This window comes from Asparagus officinalis, chromosome 6 (assembly GCF_001876935.1).
Source record: "Asparagus officinalis chromosome 6, Aspof.V1, whole genome shotgun sequence".
NCBI classification, from domain to species: domain Eukaryota; kingdom Viridiplantae; phylum Streptophyta; class Magnoliopsida; order Asparagales; family Asparagaceae; genus Asparagus; species Asparagus officinalis.
This window is the reverse complement of record NC_033799.1, coordinates 457479-464904: the sequence shown is the minus strand read 5'-3', so window position 1 is coordinate 464904 and position 7426 is coordinate 457479. Positions and strand designations below refer to the sequence as shown.

The window sequence follows — 7426 nt, the reverse complement described above, 5'->3', positions numbered from 1 at the left end:
GCGCCCCTATTTTCACACATGGCTACAGTTCAATGTGAACCGAGAGATGTCAAACATGTCGTGCGCCCACACTATGCAACAACACATTTCACTATCACAGTAATATCTCTCTAGTGGAATCAAATACAAGTGCAGGTACAAAACAAGCAAAATAAGAGAAATAAATGCAATAAACATGATGTAGAAAGAGATATCTAATATATATAATCATGTCTCAACTGAATAAACTGAATACAACTGAAGTCTGGAACAAACATGAAGTATCTCAATATGAGTCAACTGAAAATAAACTAAGATTTTAAAACATCGGGTTAAGCTTAGACATGAGATTCATCAATTAAATATTGGGTTGGAAATATGAATCATCAATGAGTTGGAAAATGCTATTAGTATAGCAAGAGTATTTTAGGAATTATGTTAAGTCATCTCTTCCTTCAGATGTACCCAACAACTTAAAATTCCCCAAAGAAAAATTCTTTAAGGACCCAAAATATGGGACCAATAGAGGGGACAAGTGAGGTGTCCAACTTATTATCCAATAGGAGGGGGACATCTCATTTGTCCCTTTTATTGGTCTCATATTTTGGGTCCTCGTAGCAAAGCTCTTCCCTAAATCTATGCCCTAAAATAAGCCCAACGAACCCTCTTGTTCATGCTGCAGGTGACGCCCTAATTATGACCGTGCTTCCATCATTAAAATGTCAACAATCATCCCTTGCTTAAGCAGTTAGGATGAGGAACTTAATCCAAGTTCCTAAACACCTTGTCAAATCTTAAATCTCTCAATTTTAGCTTTATCAACGAAAGAAATTGCAGCAGCCACAATAATACTTTTCTCTTTGAACTCTCTTTTATGGTTCCTTTGGCTTTGAACTAGACTGGATAATAAAGAATAATTTTCTTTTCTAATTTATTAAAAAGCCTACGGAGCCACCAAACGCTGAATTATCTATTTTTTCTAGTCACTAAAAAAACTACTTCTTTGTCGATCTCAATCGTAGAAAACCATCATTAGAATCACTAGAGGAGACGGTAGTGAGTCGATGTTAACAGAGAGCGAATGTTGATAGCATAATAGAGATCGGCATGGCACGAGCACCGTAGATGCAGGAGTAGGAGACATGAAGCTTGCCAAAGCAAAAGACATGACAACTTGCTAGAGCAGAGGAGGAGGAGTCGATTGGCCAAAAATACTGTATCTAACTTCCAATATTTATTACCAGAATTAATCCATACTGTAGCATTTTAAAAATGTTATTGTATCCCTTACAAAAACTATATTTAAATACGTAATTACTGTAGCAGAAGTAAAAAAATAGAGTTCGTGTTTTGTACGGGGTGCACAATAGTTCATTTTGTTGGATTTAATCTAATAAATCTATTTGTGGACACATATGATTAATCAATGTGTATTGCTATCTTTCAGGATAACCCACTAAAGTGATCAATTAAGTTGGGTTAATGGGTATTTAAATATAATCATAAGGTTATATGTGCAGATACCAGGTTGTAATTGTGATTTATTGAGGGGCTAAATTACAAAAGTACAACATCTATAAATAAGGGATTATGGTCCCTAACCTAGGGCTACACTCTCTAATTCTCTTCACCCCCATCTAGAGAGAGAAATTCGGATTTAGAGAAACCCTAAGGTTAGAAGATCATTGAAACTCAAATCAAGTTTTCTTCTATGGATTCAGGTATAAGCTTCCGCTCATTTATGATTCTTGTTAATCTCTTCGAATTAATCATGGCTATATGGTTTTAGATCTCAAGTTTTGGTTTAGATCTAACAAGTGGTATCAGAGCCACCTTGATTAATTCTTAGGGATTTAAGTTTTATTGGGTTTTTTGATCTTAAATCTCTGGTTAAAGATTCAGTTTTGTTTTTTCGGATGAACAGTAAAGTTTTTTGTTCGGATGAACAGTAACGAAATTTTTTGGATAAACAGTAAATTTTTTTCGGATGAACAGTAACTTTTTGGAATTTTTTGAATTTTCGGCGGTTTTTTTCTTGGATCTGGATCAAGAAATTTTTTTTTTTCGATTCTAGATCTATTTTTTGATTTAATGGCGGCGGTTTCAGTTTGAAACCCTAAGGGTTAGTGCGTGAAAACGTGGCGAACATTAAGGAGGTGATTACCTCAAATTTTGGCGAAGCGGTAAGCTTCAAACGAACCTCGCGTTCGTTCAATTTTAACCGAACTTCGCGTTCAAACGAGCTTCGCGTTCGTTCTCAGGTGAGCCTCGCGCTCAACGAACTTCGCGTTCGTTCTAAGGTGAGCCTCGCGCTCAGTTTTCAGTCGAACCTCGCGTTCGTATTTAAGTCGAACCTCGCGTTCCGCGTTCGTACTTCAGACGAACCTCGCGTTCGTACTTCAGACGAACCTCGCGTTCGTACTTCAGACGAACCTCGCGTTCGTACTTCAGTTGAACCTCGCGTTCATTTTTTTTAACGAACCTCGCGTTCGTTCCCAAGTTGAACCTCGCGTTCTTTTATCAAACGAACCAACCTCGCGTTCGTTCTCAAACGAACCTCGCGTTCGTGCTTAAGTGAGTCTCGTACTCAATACAGTCGAACCTCGCGTTCGAAGTCAAGCGAACTTCGTGTTCACTATGGTTAAGCCTCAGCTTTTCATAGGTCCGCTTTGGTTATAGGCCCTAATTAAGCTGTGATACCCCAATTAAGTTTTTTTGGAAATTCAGTTGATTTAAATTAAAACTTTTTAATTTAAATCTAATTTGGTTTTTAATCAATTATTTAATTCAAATATTATGACACTAAGGAATTAAGGTTGTCTCTCACTCCAATTGATTAATTGAAACAAGAAGTTGCCAAAGTAACCTCTCTTGTGTAGATTGTTCATGAGGAATGTGAGATGTTTGTGTGTATGCTTTCGTGTAAATATTTAATCGGCCCAAAGGAAGGTTAATATTTATTTAGACTGTATACACATCTGCGATGATAAGCGTGTGACAATTATAAGGTTTACATGTGAATAATGAATCGATCCAAAGATAGTTTCATTATTTGACATGAGTTATTGTCAATGTTTGATCATTGCAACAAGGTATCACTTACAAGTTAATATTACTGTCCAAAGACTTGATATTAATGTTGTGCCGGTATCTTGGATGGGGATTGTCATTATTTGAATTTTATTGATTATGGTTATTGATGTGAGCATTCTTTTGTTTTATTTCAGCTAATGCATCTGCTGCAACAATTTCTGCTAACATCAACTCAATTCCCATGCTAAATGGGACAAACTTCAAGGTTTGGAAAGAGAACATATTAATTGTTCTTGGCTGCATGGATCTTGACTATGCATTAAGAACTGAACAACCCCAACCTCTCAATGCGGAAAGCACTCCTGATGCAAAGAAGGAGCATGAGAAGTGGGAGCGTTCAAATCGCATGAGTCTTATGATCATTAAGCGCGGCGTTCCGGAAGCCTTCAGGGGCATAGAATCCGAAGGGATTACTAAGGCTAAAGATTTCCTTGCCGAAATTGAGAAGCGTTTTGCGAAAAACGATAAGGTAGAAACAAGCACGCTTTTAGCTCGCTTGATTTCAATGAAGTATAAGGGCAAAGGAAATATCAGGGAGTACATTATGGAAATGTCTCATATTGCTTCAAAGCTTAAGGCACTTAAACTCGATCTTTGTGATGAGTTATTAGTGCATCTGGTTTTGTTGTCTCTTCCTGCACAGTTTAACCAATTTAAGGTCAGTTATAACTGTCAAAAGGAGAAATGGACTCTAAATGAGCTCATTTCATACTGTGTGCAAGAAGAAGACAGGTTGAAGCAAGATAAGACAGAAAGTGCTCATTTGGCCTATGCCTCTAAGGATAAGGGCAAGAAAAGGAAGAATGATAAGGAAGCTGCTAAGGGTCCAGTTGAGAAGAAACAACATAAGGATAATCAGGGTTGTTTCTTCTGTAAGAAGCCTGGACATGTAAAGAAGGACTGTACAAAATATCACGCCTGGCGTGATAATAAGGGTACGTTCCTTGCTTTGGTCTGTTCTGAGGTTAATTTAGCTTCAGTACCTAGAAACACTTGGTGGTTAGACTCTGGTGCTACTACTCACATAAGTGTTTCTATGCAGGGTTGCCTGAGCTACCGAAAGCCAAGTGATGTTGAAAGACACATCTTTGTGGGCGACGGACAATCGGTAGATGTGGAAGCAATTGGGCACTTTAGGTTGTTGTTAGAAACTGGTTCTTATTTGGACTTAAAAGTTACTTTTGTAGTACCGTCTTTTAGACGGAATTTGATTTCAGTTTCTGTATTGGACAAATCAGGTTATTCTTGTTCATTTGGAAACAATCAATTCAGTTTATCTTTTAATTCAAATGTTGTGGGAACCGGTTATTTAAGTATTTATGACAACCTATATTTGCTTGATACAATTGCTTCTTATAATGAATCCTTGCATGTGGAATCACGTGGTACTAAGCGTAAATTAAATAAGGAAAATTCAGCGTCATTATGACATAAGCGCTTGGGTCATATCTCAAAAGGTAGAGTTGAGCGTCTTGTGTCTGATGGCATTTTGGATTCCCTTGATTTTTCGGACTTCGACGTATGTGTTGAATGTATAAAGAGAAAACAGACCAAAGTGAAAATGAATTATGGGTCCAAAATGAATTATTCTTTTAGCCAAAAAGTGAGTACTTCATTTCTTCGCCTTTCTCCTTCTTAGCTCTGAGCGAGAGCCAAATCAAAAGCGAGGGTTCCAAGCTTTGAGGGTTGAAAGCTTCGTATTGGTTCTTGGTGGATGATGCAGCAGGAGGAACAGAATCATCGAGGGAGACTCGCTAGGAGATTCTCTTTTAGGCACAGGTAATCAACTGTAGTAGCCAAAGTTGCCAGCTTTATTTAAAAATTTTTTTCTTCTGTCTGAATTTGATTGATCAAATTGGGTCGTATTCTGTTTCTTTGATTGGATTAACTAATGGGTTCTGATTGTCATTAACAATCTGTTTGATTCCCGCTTCGTATTTTGGGCCGACGACCGACGTTCGAGTTTAATTTGGTTGATGGCTTCTTATCTTTTGCTGATGATAGCACTGAGAATTAGTTTAGTTATTTTTTCAAGGGGGTGGGTTAAAGTCTTAGAAAAAGTTTTGATGATATAAGCCCTATCAACCTTGCGTTCTCTAAATCACTGACCCTGAAGAAAATACGTGGGATACTTATTGAGATTATTTCTATACATAATTGAAAAACATGTGGTAATGGAAGGAAACTAGCAAATTCCATGGTCATTACTTGAATAATCAAATGAGGTCTAAAAAACAAGTACATGATCAAATTATTTCCATGGTTATATATATATATGGGAAAAGTGTTCCTAAGGTGACGTCTTAGATAATCATCTAAGGACGCGGCCTAAAATCACATGATTAAGCTACATTGTGGATGATCCGCTCCGTTAAACTTGATCTACATATTCTAAAACCCCAACACACCAAGTTTGGGGTGAACCCATCGTCGTTTGACCCTCCGTCGAGCATGGTGAAAAGTTCTATTCATTCGAAACTGTTAAAATTGATACGAGTGGATGAAGGGTCAAACGACGACGGGTTCACCCCAAACTTGGTGTGTTGGGGCTTTAGAATATGTAGATCAAGTTCAACGAAGCGGATCATCCACAATATATATAGCTCAATCATGTAATTTTAGGATGCGTCCTTAGATGATTATCTAAGGCGTCACCTTAGGAACACTTCTCCCTATATATATAGAGAGAGAAAAATGGGTATGCTTGGTATCAAGCATAAGTTTTTATGCTTGGTAGTGAGATGATATATTACCCTCCACTCATTAAAATCGGGGCATTTAATTGTTAAGCGTATTGTCATATGAAGTTAAAGGAAGAGGCAGATAAGCTTTGGTGAGAATGCTTAGGGTCTTGTATGAAACTATGAAGAATGTGCTTTGTGATTCCTTGTTTTGCTTGTAATACTGAAACATGCTGATAGGCGGTTTGGTTGTTTATGTACTGTTTCTGTAATTTTTTTTTTACTAATGGCCTCTTTGCCTTATCATCATCTTGATTAAGGAACAGCAATCTCCTGGAACAGCAACCTATCCCCCTTTTTCACTTATGGGTAATGGCTAATGTCACTTGTTAAAAATATACCATAATAACTTGATAGCTATTTCATCTGACTAGATTTTGGTTGCGCTTCCATACTATATTTTGGTTGCATTTCCAAAAAAAAAAAAAAGCAAAAAAAGTAAAAAGAAAAGAAAACCTTTCTTCTGTACTCTGTAGCTGAGTTGTTTATCTATGTGTGAGTTGTTTATCTATGGGACTATCTTATAAGGCTAACCATTTCATTCAATTAGGGAAGAGATGAGAGAACTACGAAACGGAGAAATGTCACCTAAAAGAGCAGCAGCCAAAGGCAGCAAATCAGAGCAAAAAGCCAAAAAGAAGCAAGTTGAGGACGAGGTCTCACACTTATTGTCCCAGCTTGAAGGCAAGCACTCTAAAGATCTGTCTTCATCGTGCTACAAAAATCCAGGACTAAAGAAGGATAACCTTGATAATCTTCAGATGGCCGTAGCTGGTGCTTCTATAAAAACTACTGAAAAGGATACTATGAAACATACCATGGTAGCATTTGAAGACAAGAGAGAAGAGCACAAGAAGAAGCTGCAAGAGAGCAAAGGATACAAGAACAAAGCAACATCATTAGTGACCTAATGGTAGAGAATGAACTATTGGGGAAAAAGATTGAACCTCTTGGTTTGACAATTAGAGAGATTAAACTAGATGGGCATCGTCTATACCGAGCTGTTGAGAATCAATTATCACTTCACTCAAAGAACACTTCAAACTATACTTTCCAATAACTTTGAGAATGCAAAGTACATGAGAGAGCACTCAGCAGACTTCTTGCCATTTTCTTTGAGAGAATAAGATAGAAGCAGGAAGTGATTGTTCACCAATAGAAAGATTTGAGAGGCATTGCGATGAGGTTGAGTCCACATCAGCTTGGGGAGGACAGCAGCTTGAACTTGGCGCTCTCACTCACTGTCTTAAGAAGCTAATAATTTTATCAGGTTCCGTCCCTGATGTGGAGATGGGGAAGGAGAACACATCAGAGGCGGGAAGTGACGAGCATTATGTTATCATATCACAGACGTGCTTATGGACACGGTGAACACAACAATTCAGTTATTCCCTCTCGGATGAGGTAACTTTAATTTGTATTTCTCTATTAGGTGATAATAGTTGATTGAGTTTTTTCCTTTTTTCTTCGTAATTTTTGTTTAAATCATGAGAGTCCATTGTCTCATTCTTACTTGAATTTAGATTGCGAAGCTCTTACTATGGTTGATGTTTAAGCGGAAATATGAATTCTCACTATATTACTATATGACCCTTACCAGAAATTTTGCATTA

At 37.5% G+C, this 7426-nt stretch overlaps 1 pseudogene; it reads left to right on the top strand.

The window, feature by feature from the left end:
* On the top strand, window positions 4662-7426 carry LOC109846474 (annotated as a pseudogene).